Source organism: Monopterus albus, unplaced genomic scaffold (assembly GCF_001952655.1).
Source record: "Monopterus albus unplaced genomic scaffold, M_albus_1.0 scaffold10.1, whole genome shotgun sequence".
Classification (NCBI taxonomy): domain Eukaryota; kingdom Metazoa; phylum Chordata; class Actinopteri; order Synbranchiformes; family Synbranchidae; genus Monopterus; species Monopterus albus.
In genome coordinates this window covers 3,099,241-3,110,929 of record NW_018127890.1, presented here as the reverse complement: position 1 = coordinate 3,110,929, position 11,689 = coordinate 3,099,241, and the positions used below count along the sequence as shown (strand labels likewise).

Below are 11,689 nucleotides of genomic sequence, written 5' to 3'. Positions count from 1 at the left end.
CCTCAATTACCCATTTAACAGTTGTCATAGTGATACCATCACTATCACTAGATGTTTTGTTACCACATTTATTCACTATCTCTATAATTTCCTTTTCAACTATGGGCTTCAAAAACATAGAACTCATGTTCCTTTCGATTGTATTATTATTTATAGTGACGGATGTATCATCTGTACAAATGCTTCTTGCTAAAACAGGACCAACATTCACAAAGAACCTATTAAACTTATCTACTACATCCTCCAATCTCTTGACCGGTGTATCATTATCCATAAAATATTGAGGGTAGTTACTCTTGCTAGAACAGTTTCTAATCAATTTATTTAATATATTCCAAATACCAGTCATATTATTTTTATTATCCTCTAATACTTTAGAGTAATATAGTTTCTTACATCTCCTCAAAATCTCAATTAATTTGTTCTTATATGGTAAATGTTTGATGATCATGTTTTGTTTGGAGTACAGGTGATGAGGTCAATGGGAAAAAGCACCTTTGCCTTCGCTAATTGCACTTTGCCCACATCTCATCAAACAGACCAAGGCAATGACCTTACTCAAATATCTAGCACCCCTTGAAAAAGCAGAGCAAACATTCTTGTACTTTCAGTCGCTCAATGTTTCTCGTGTCCTGCTGCAGTTTTGTAATAGTTTAATCTGGAAAAGGATCACGCTGCTGTTCCCTGTGCAACTGTGGCAGGTGTTACTTTTCCCAGAGGAAGTTCTCCTCGTCTGAGTTTCCTGGGCTGAGTCAGTTCAAGTAAACTGTTAAAGTTAATGAGAACTTCTTTTCATTTAACAGAGTGAATAATCAGCCACAGACGTCTTGAATTTCATGCTGCAGTTATTTTTGGTTTGTCTCTCCTAGCGTTAGAGATACAGAAAATTGTCTTTTCTTTTCACAAAGCTGAGTGTTCTTCTCCTCCACGCACATGCAAAAAAATACGCTGTATACTACACACATTTTATCTCTGCACCACACCTGGAATTTAGAGCATGATGCCCCCGTAACTCAGATAATGACATTAACAAAAGCATAACAACGCAGACATCACCACATGTTCTGTAGACGCTGCTGAGTGATGACCCACACAGAGTTTCTTTTCAAAAACACAACAGGCTACAGAGATCTCAGCTTTTAAAGCTGAACAAAATACAATGCAGTTCACCTGACATTACCAGTGCTATGGGCAGAAACCATTTTAAGGTTTGGTCCAAAGATCTTTGCCAAAGAAAAAAATAAGCTGGAGACATCAACTTGTAATAAGGATTAACATAATTATGTGACCTGTATCTTGTAATTACAAGAAAAGAAATCACATATCTGAGCTGTTTATCTTGTAATGAGGCAGAGAGGATCTGCATGGTTTTTAATGTAAAAAACTAGCCACTAGCTGGTGCAGGGATGTCAAAGCTGAAACAGATCATTTCTAGAATTGGCACCAGACTCAGGCTTTGACGATACTGTGAACAAGTGAGACTCCTGAGTGAGGAAGGAATAACCCAGTTGGTCATACACTGGAGATCCTTCTTCACCATCCACAAAGTCACTCAGGTATTTTAACAGCTGATGTGACTGATTTCATCTGCACAGCCACACTAACAAGACTCTGTTGGACAGTGAATTGGGCTGGTGCTGAAACAGTAAGATTGGCAGTATGTTCCAAATAAAATGGAATGTGGGCCATTTACAAAGGCATTTTAGCTGCTGTCGACACCTCTGCAAGCAACAACCAGAGTACTTCAAGCAAGCAGAGTTATATTTGTTCTGAGCTCACCAGTCTGAAAACCACAACAAGCAGACTACACAGCAACAGAATGCAACCAGTCACACAAGATTACTGACCAGCTGAAGGTGGGTGTGTTGCAGAACAGTGTGCACATCTGTGTGAAGTGATGTGAGCCCTACAAGACAAAGAGAGGTGCAGTCAGACTGATCTTAAGCAAGTCACACGATAAGCCCTAGGCAGAGAAACATGACAGTCCTGCAGCACAGGATGTCTTTGAGATACACAGTGTCAACATCTGATAATCCCTCTGTTGCTGCACTAATCCTCAAACTCTCTGAGACAGTTCATTCTAGTTCACTCACCTAAAGCAAACCTCTTCCTCTGCTTACTGTTTAGAGTTGCTGATGATTAGCTGGTGCACTTCTGCTTTCAGCATTTCCCTGAATTATTTCCAGCAGAATGAGAAAGGCTGTGAAACTGCTGCTGTTGCTGGAGAGTGAGTGGCTGCACACGCTAATAACAGCACGGAAGTAAGACTGAACCCCTGACTGAACTCATTTAATGAGCTAGTTAAATACACAGGTGGAAATTATGAATTACTCTGGTGATGCAAATCATTTTGTTCAGTTCAGTTATTACATTTGTTGCTAATATTAATGTAATTTTTAAATATACATTTTTTTGTGTAAGCGACTACATCACAGTTCCCCACTTGGTGATATTATTACACACGTGCAGCTACTTTGGTTAGTTGTCTGTTTCCTTTCGGTCAGACTCGCAGAAAAGCTTTTGAAATGATATATGCTTTAGGATGCTATATGTTGCTTTGCTTCAATCTACATTTCACAACCGTTTCTAGAAGCAGTTTCAAAAATCCAGTTCTATGAGCTCTAATCCCTCCTGTAAATATCTTCTATGTCCTCTGACTGTAGTGAAATGCCGGGACAGCCGATTGTGTGATATTTTTGTAACAGACACTGATGTTCCCCATAGGTAGACCAACCTCTGGAAACATGATCTCAGGTGGAAATAGTAAATATTTAGATGTTAACACACTAAGACAGTGAACATGGTAAGCATTATACATGCTAAACATCAACATGCTGGTATTGTCACTGTAATCATGTTAGCCTTCCAATATTAGCATTTAGCTCAAAGCAATCCTTGCCTAATATAGTCTCTTAGAGCTGGTCACATGGTTGTAGACTAGGGGAATATTTACTAAGGTTTTGTGAAATTGCGTGTTCTTATTTACTACAAAGCCGCAACAGGGTTTTGGGTGGGAAAGAGAAAAGTGGCACTGCTGGAAGTTGCATATTTGGTCTCATGCAGTATGTATGTCCCTATTTAGGGATGCAAAATAAGGAATGAGGCAATGGAAATTTATACAAATATCCTCAGCGCCTGACTTACCAGCGCAGACTGATCACTGCGCCTGAAGTAGCTGTGGCTGAAATTTACAGTCAGGAGAAAGTGGTTTTAAAAGTTGTGGCACTCTGGGCAACATGGCAGCTGTTATTTATTTGAGACCCTGTCTGCCTTAAAAACACAACTGAGGAAGAAGAGGGTGTTTGAAAATCACATCTCTTGCCAGAAGAGAATGTGAGGAACATTTCAGCTGCAGAAATATGGAAACCGGAAATATGTTTGTTGGTTTTTTCAGCCAATATTAAAGCTTATTAAAAGTTAGCTTACACATTTTTCTCTGCAGACACCAGGTCCATATAAGTGTACGTGCATTCAAATGAACACTGCTGTGGCTGTGCTCGATTACATCATCAGTGTTGGTTAATAAGCCCTAAAGTGATAAATTGTGGTGCTGCAGTATTTTGAGCTACTGATGGTAATGTTTCAGATGCTGCAGATGTTTCAGGTTTAGTAAATATTATCTGCAGCTTTCAAGGTCCTTCACTCACTAGTAAGGAGAGCTGCAATGCAGGTGATTCACAACTGATCAGCCACAACATTAAAACCACTGGCAGGTGGACTGAATAACGCCGATTATCTCATTACAGTGGCACCTGTCCATTGGTGGGATATATTAGGTATGAGGTGAACAGTCAGTTGTGGAAGATGATGCATTGGAAGCAGGAATAACATGCAAGCTTAAGGATCTGAGCAACTTTGGCAAAGACCAAACTATAAGGACTTGGTGACTGGGTCAGAGCATCTCTAAACAACAGGTCCTGGGTGTCTCCAGTATGCACCGATCACTACCACTGACTGTTCCAATTGCATACCGGTCACTACCACTGACTGTTCCCAGTATGCAGCGGTCACTACCACTGACTGTTCCCAGTATCCACTGTTCACCACCGCTGACTGTTCCCAATATGCACCAGGCACCACCACTGACTGTTCCCAGTATGCACTGTTCACCACTGCTGACTGTTCCCAGTATGTACCGGTCACCACCGCTGACTGTTCCCATTATGCACCGTTCACCACCGCTGACTGTTCCCAATATGCACCGGTCACCACCGCTGACTGTTCCCAGTATGCACCGGTCACCACCACTGAATGTATATCAAAGACAGATGAACCTTTCGTGACATCACCCATTAGTTTTCTGAAGAGCAGTGTTCAAGTCTGATCGTCACCATATTGCAGTAGTGGAAGTAGTACTCAAATTATAAAAGTAAAAGCAGAAACACCACAATGTAAAAATACTCTGTTACAAGTAAAAGTACTACAATCAAAATGTTACTTAAGTACAAAGCATTAGCATCAAAATATACTTAAAGTACCAAAAGTAAAAGTACTTATTATGCAAAATGGCACATTTTACATTTTAGTATTTCATATATTATTGGATTATAATTATTGATGCATTATCATGTTCATGACTTTAATGTTACAGCCGGTAAAGGTTTAAATTACTTTATATGTGTAAAATTTTAATTACTGCTGGGCAGCTTGTGAATTTCTCACCAGGGATCAATAAAGTCTTAAGATTATACAATATTTTGTTTATTGATAACTGGGGAAGAGGTGGCACCAGGATGCACTATGGGAAGAAGACAAGCCAGCACAGCTGGAGCGATGCTTTGGGCAACGTTCTCCTGGGAAACCTTGAGTCCTTCCACCCATGTGGATGTTACTTTGATAAGTAGCACCTACCTAAACACTGCTGCAGACCAAGTCCGCCCCTTCATGGCCACAGTGTCCCCTGATGGCAGTGGCCTCTTTCAGCTGAGCTGCAGAAACTGTTTGGGAATGGTTTGAGTGTAAATATTTGTGTAAAACTGAAATGGCGGCTCCAAAAATAACCAGATTCTATGGAACTGACACACAAACCTGAAGTCATGTTTAAAACATCTTGTGCTGGAAATGCCTCGACATGTCTTCTGTTCACCTTTCCATTGTCCAGCAGCACTAGAAAAATGCAGAATGACATGATAAAGACAGGCCAAGATATGATCATCACTTTTACTGGCCAAGCCTGTTACACACACAAGGAATCTGTCTCTGGTACAGAACCGAGGCAGCCATCTGCGACGCCAACTCACACACCGATGGCGGTGCTGTCCGTAGCCATCAAGAATCCCAGGCTACGTTTGAATCCCAAACCAGTACTTACATGACTGACATTTGTGTATTTGCTCCATGTAATGCCACACATAATGAAGAGAGGCAGCCAGACCGGTCTGCTGGCTCGTTCATGCCTCGCCTGTCACCGGTGGATCAAACCCTGCTGTGTTTCCAGGCAAGACGCCAGGTTACTGCCATAGCTGCTACTCTTCCTTCTTCTTTCTCTGTTTTTATTTTCTCATTGTCTCTCTCTGCATTCGTACTGACAGGAGTGAGAGAACAGTTGTTCTGAACCAGCTTTCTTTCCTGTGGCAGGAGAAAGAAGACATTTACAGGATGGATTAGACTTCATTGAAATGGATCTGCTCTGCTGTTTGCTTTAGCTGACAAGCCCGGCTTACACCTTGAAATCTTCCTTTTCTTGTATTCTCTCTTTCCATCCATCCATCCATTTCCCAAGTTGCTCTGTGTGTCTACAGTTGAGCAGGCAGCTGACAGGCCAGTGACAAGTGTTGAGGAACAGAGGATGAGAAGCGAGGGAGGGAGGAAGAGGCCCTAATGAGAGGGACAGCAGCAGTGGAGATCTGTCACTGCATGTCCAGATAACACCCCACGACTCTCTTTGATATTGCTCCCTAGTGACCAGGTCGTTCCATCCTCAGCTTGTACTAGTGAGGTGGTAGTGAGGTGGGGCTAGAGCTGCTTATTGGCCCCTGTGCTTTTTTTTTTGTTGTTTCCTTTGTGCGCTTGTAAAGGGAACAGGAGCAAGAGGAAGACTTCATATGGATCTAAATGCCAAAAGCAAAAAGAAAATAATGGGAAAGTATGAAATTGTGCATTTTAGAGGATTATCGATATACTCGGGTTCTAAACCCAAAGCATTCTCCTCCACCTGTGCTTATATGAGAATACAGCCTACTGAACTGCGGGAGGTTGCAACAGGGAGAGACTGCTGCAGATAGAATGTGGAAAATGCCAAAACAACACAACTGGCAGCTCACAATGGGAAGCTTGTAGTAAGCAAGTTAATATGCACTGGGTATACATATGGAGCTATAGAGTATACTTACAATACTCGACATTTTCCTTCATGAGATATGACGAACATACCGATCCTATATTCTGACATTCAGATACACATGTTCAATACATGGATTATATGGGTGAATCATTTGAACATATAAGTAGCAAGAATTCCACATGTGAAATGTCTGACAATTACATGCATGTGATTTTATGTGTGATTGATATCATATTTCAAATATCTACCTCGTGTATATTTCTGGACATTGTTAGCAACATGCAGAAACTTCTAGTTGTATTACTAATAGGTTTAGGATCTTTGGAGCTGTACTTTGTTTCTCAGATGATTCTGAACCACAGCCGTCACAAGGTGGTCTGATGTAAGGCGATGTGTATTACTGAGAGGGAAAAAGGAAGGGCCTTCATGTCGTAACTCAGGAAATAAGGTGCTTTTGTCTGTTACTTCAGAAACCAGCATCCACCAGTTATGTTCCTGCAGATGTTTCAGATACTCTGTTAAATGTATTTTAGATGTGAGTGACTGGATATGTGAACCAGTATAAACATGACATTTTAGTAAAAGTGTCAGAGGCTCAGAGAGAGACACTGGCCACAAACCAACATTTTCTCAGTTGACCGCGAGCCAACAGGCTAGAAACCCCGGTGTCATCTGCGACTCAGAATTCAATTTTAAGGTTCATGTCACCAAATCAGATTTTTATCATTTCAAAAATATGAATCTGTTTCTGTCTCTGAGTTACAGACAGAGACTGATGCACACTTTCATAACCAGCAGACTGGACCACTGTAACACTCTACCTGGTCGACCCATAAAGGAAATAAATCAGTTACAACTGATCCAGCACTCTGCTGCCTGAGTGCTGGATCAGGACCAAAGGGAGAAAACAGCAGTTTTAAAGTCCTTACATTGGCTCCCTCCTTGTTTCTGTACCAGATTTAAAAGTCTTTCATATTTATTCTACACGCTTCATGGTTTTGCGGCAGCTTACTTAAAATGCTACTTGTCATTATCTGTTTGACCTTTATTTTAATCAGTTTTATTTTTTGTTGATTGCATTTGATTTTTTTTTTTTTGATTTGTCACGTCCATTACAAAACAAGATATACAAATCAATGTCATTGATACATTTTCCTCATTATTCTCTGCTGTGAATACTTGTCCCCTCACAGAAGCCTTCACTTTCATTACAATCTTTATCTGATTTTTCATAAAGTAGATAACATGGCAAATACAAGGTTCATATAAACCTCAGTAAATATGACCTTGAAACGTTTAATACTGCTGCCACATGAGGAGAGCAGCGTGCAGACCCAGACTGCCGTGATTAGTTCTGCACCAGGCTGTTTGAACAGCACACTGTACTAAAAAGACATGTAGGAAATTTACTAAAAATAAAATGCAAATAAATAATTTCACCTATCTCATTTAAATGAACTAACCTTTCAATTCAGTTTTAAATTCATAGTCTGTTTGACCAGAACAGATTTGTCACAAAAAAAGCAAACATGACATTCTAACAGCTTCCTGTGTCTTATGAGTCATTACTAACATCAGCTGTTGTCGCCCTCACTTAAACAGGTTCACTATAAAAAGTGTTTAATCAAAAAAGAAATAAAACACAGGCTTGTGTTTCCAGCACACCTGTGACATTATAGCAGACAGCGTGGCCAACACTGTCAAGAAAAAGTAATGGTGCTGTTTGCAATTTCCCGGTTTTCTGCATAAATTGGTTGATGTTTGTGACTTTGGTGAAAATCAGACCACATTTCATGACCAATGTATGCAGAAAACCAGGACAGTGCAAACAGTGCCATGACTCTGTGTGAACCTAAAATAAAACATCCAAAGGTTCAATGCAGAGCAGGTCCATGAATGAAATCACAGACATGTCTTTAAAATCTACTGAAGGACGACAGTTTTTCATCAGCACAAGAGGCGCAGAGATAAATTATAGTTTGTTTGAGTGTTTCCAGTCTGTGCCAGATAAAACATTACAACTACTGTTTCTGTAGGAAAGCTCTCTTATGTAGACCTCAAATCTGGTTTCAAAAACTAAGGCAGTGTGAAATAAAAGCATTAAATATTTATAAATACCAACCTTGACAGCCACAAAAGGCTTTAGCTCAGACTCCAGGTGCTTTCTGTCAGCTGTCCTGCCTCAAACCTCAGACTCCTCTGGGCTTTGGTCTGCACACATGGATGATTATCTGACCTGTGCAACACACATGTCAGTGGGGAGGTTCTCTAAAGGCATTTCTCCACAATACAAATGTTTTCTTCATCATAACCAAAGACCATAATCACTCAGGACCGTCTTGTGATTTCAGACATTTCCCCTTTTATGAATGCATGTCCTGCTAATGGACCTGATCATAACACTAGAGTGAGCGCTAATGTCCACCCTCAGTCAAGGTGCACTTTTGATACGGGCTTAGTCAGAGGTCTGAGCTTTCATGTCCGGCCTCCCTCAGTGAAGCCAGTGCTTTGATTTAAGCTTCCCGGCAGGTAGGAGGCCGACTGAGGCGGCTTCAGAACGTCAGTCACGCCCTCCAGGCTTCCTGGGAAACACAGTATTGATCATTATGGAAATCTTCTGTGCAAGCACATGCAGACGTGAGCTGTATTCATTTCTCTACATCAAACTGATTGGAGCAGGTCAAAGAAGGAAGTGGCTTTGTTCTGTTTCTAATGAGCCCTGGGAGGTTTCTGACTGGGAGCCAGTCATTCAGCCCCTCGGAATGAACCGGGTAAAACACTTATTGATTTTTATTCTTTTTCAAACTGCCTACGCTCAATAGACGTGAAAGGGCACTGAATCTGCCAGGAGGTTGTGTGTTTACTGTGTATGTCTTACAGTCTACTGAACTGAATCGCCTCTACATCCAACCACTGGTAAATGATGATGGTTTAAATGCACTATGACAGAGTCTTCATGGAGTTTGTCTTAAGTATTTTGTCATGATAGATTATCTGTAAAATCTAATCGAATAAAACTAATGATAGCTGCTGTAAAAGAAGCACACAAAAACATTTTTCACCCAAAGTCAGAAACTGACTGTGTGGTAGAGGTGCTGACTTTTTAGTTTTAAACTGAACCATGTAGAAAGTGCAAACCTCTTGGAACCTTTGAAATTATGCAACTGGCTTTTAGCCGCTTGGTGTCAGCAGAAACAAAACTGTGAATGTGGACACTCACATAACCTCAGGAATCATATAGTGAACCTATTACCACTCTGGATTAGCAACGTTTCTCTTTAAGTGCTAAACATGTAAATTCGTGTTTACTTGGACATGAGTGTCCCATTTATGATCAGGTTTTTTAAGTATCCCTTTTTTTGTTTGTTTGAGCAAGTAAACATCATATCCCAGTTTCAGAAACCAGGATAACCTCTTATCCCAGCTTTGAGAAACCTGAATATGCTAGGAGCAGTACTCTATGACAAACTAGGACAGCTCTTATCCAGGTTTCTGAATGCTCCAGATCATCAATGCAGGCGCGGCCGCAGCACACGGGGGACTTGGGATCAACACAAACAATGTCAGCAGTAAAGCCATCTCATGGTTGGAGTAATGATGAGACAGAATTTTCACTTCCAGTAAATGTGCTCGGTATTCAGACGGAGAAATCATGGAAATGCTGACCTCTTCAGTTAAGTTGTGGACAAGTCATGGGACGCAGGTTTCCCAACACATCCAGTGGAACAAGTCAGATCACAATGGAAAACCCTGAAGAAAATGACTATGTGCTACACTGTTTAGACAACATGGGCGGGCGTGAGCACGAGCTGAAGGTCAGCCTTTCAGCCTCACAACACAATGACAACATTGCTGTCCTAATACTCTGTGGCATCACAGGAGACAAGGAAAGAAAATCTGGATACTTCATCACACACTAACTCTCTGCTGTTTGACAATGAAAGAAGATGGCTTGTGTTTTAATCTGCACTCATATCCTTGTTGGTGACATTGCACATAAGGAGAGATGGAAAATACTCTAACGACTAAGCACAAGGTCAGTTTCCATGGCCTTCAATATGTCGTGTTCTTACTTTTTTATACAGTTTGATGAGCATCCATGCCGCTTAGATGAACAGTCGCAGGCTCCGATTATTTTCTCATCAGCATAAGGCTCCAGTCTGCAATTCTAACAAGACTTTTTCAAAGACACTTTTACTCAAATTGCAGTGAGAAAGGAAGCAGCCACCTCCACCGCTGTCATCCTGTTGTTGTGAGGAGAGGAGGGGTTCGGCCTTGAGCCGGAGCCGCACAGTGAATGTTTGTTTAAAATCAGGAAGCAAAAGATGCTTCATCCTGTGAGAGGTGTTGAACGTGAACAGCGATGTGCTGTCTTGAGTTCAGGGATGAAGCACAATGAATAAATGGCAGACATGGCAGCTCACTACATATAGTGTGTTGGCTATTTGTGAAATACAGCACTTCACAATCCTAGTTATGAATTTATGCTAACGCTTCATTTTGTGTGTCCTGTATTTTCCAGCTAATGTACTGAAAAATTTCTTCATAATAAAATAAAAAAATTAGCTGGAATTTGAGCGTATTTTTCAAAGAAAGCTCCTGGACTTATTCCTGTACCAACATAATAGTAAAAATAATTAATAATAATAAAAGGTATGCTACCGTTATTACATATTTGTTCATTATATTTGCAATTTTAAGGAAGAAAAATATAAAAAATTGTGTTTGTGAGAAATACTTCATAAAGAGACATCTGTCCAAGTTTCCTCAAGGGATGACCAAAAATGTGTAAAGCTTAATGAAAGGTCTGGTCTATGAGATGGGGTAGAATATCTTTGAGTCTGAAGTTTTAAAGCACTGACTGTGTTTCAGTTGTTAATCATCATCCATCTGAGACACAACACCGAGTCCCTGTTGGAGATTGATATGTTTATGAACTAATTTCCATTACCTACCATGAATACGTGCGATGAGTGTCTCTTTGTTATTTCGGCGGTGATGCAGGCTGGCAGTCGTGCTCCAGCAGAACAATAGTTCTCTCAGTGTGGCTTTGATCTGATGAGAGAGACGGAGAGAGGTTGTTCAGGGAACCAGAGAGATGCATTTTCACATGATCACACTGAGACTGAAACAGCTACTTCAAGAAGAAATTTTATTTTGGCTTGATCAAAGAGTTTATAATAGAAACTGAAATGTGCAGTTCTGAAAAGTGATAGCAATATTATTACAGTGACTGGTTTCACATTCACGTAAATAAAAGCAGGCTAAAATATCATGTATACAGGGTTTATAAGCAGCATATTCAAGTGCTGCCATGCTAATCAGTGGCCATTATCATGTTATCACAGCCCTAAATATGGTTCTGGAGGGGCCTTCTGTACCTCCCAGGAGGCTGCGATCTTTTTC

General features: G+C 40.7%; 1 protein-coding gene and 1 long non-coding RNA gene across 2 annotated transcripts in view; one reads left to right on the top strand and one right to left on the bottom strand.

The window, feature by feature from the left end:
- Positions 1–11,689, top strand: part of c1qtnf4 (C1q and TNF related 4) — a 28,555-nt gene that overhangs the window by 3,731 nt on the left and 13,135 nt on the right. The gene's annotated exons all lie outside the window — the stretch shown is intronic.
- Positions 1,418–5,560, bottom strand: LOC109954576 (uncharacterized). The gene is made up of 3 exons (XR_002274149.1): positions 5,029–5,560; positions 4,852–4,937; positions 1,418–1,906 (listed from the first exon to the last, which is right to left on the bottom strand). It is a non-coding gene; the product is annotated as an uncharacterized LOC109954576 (long non-coding RNA).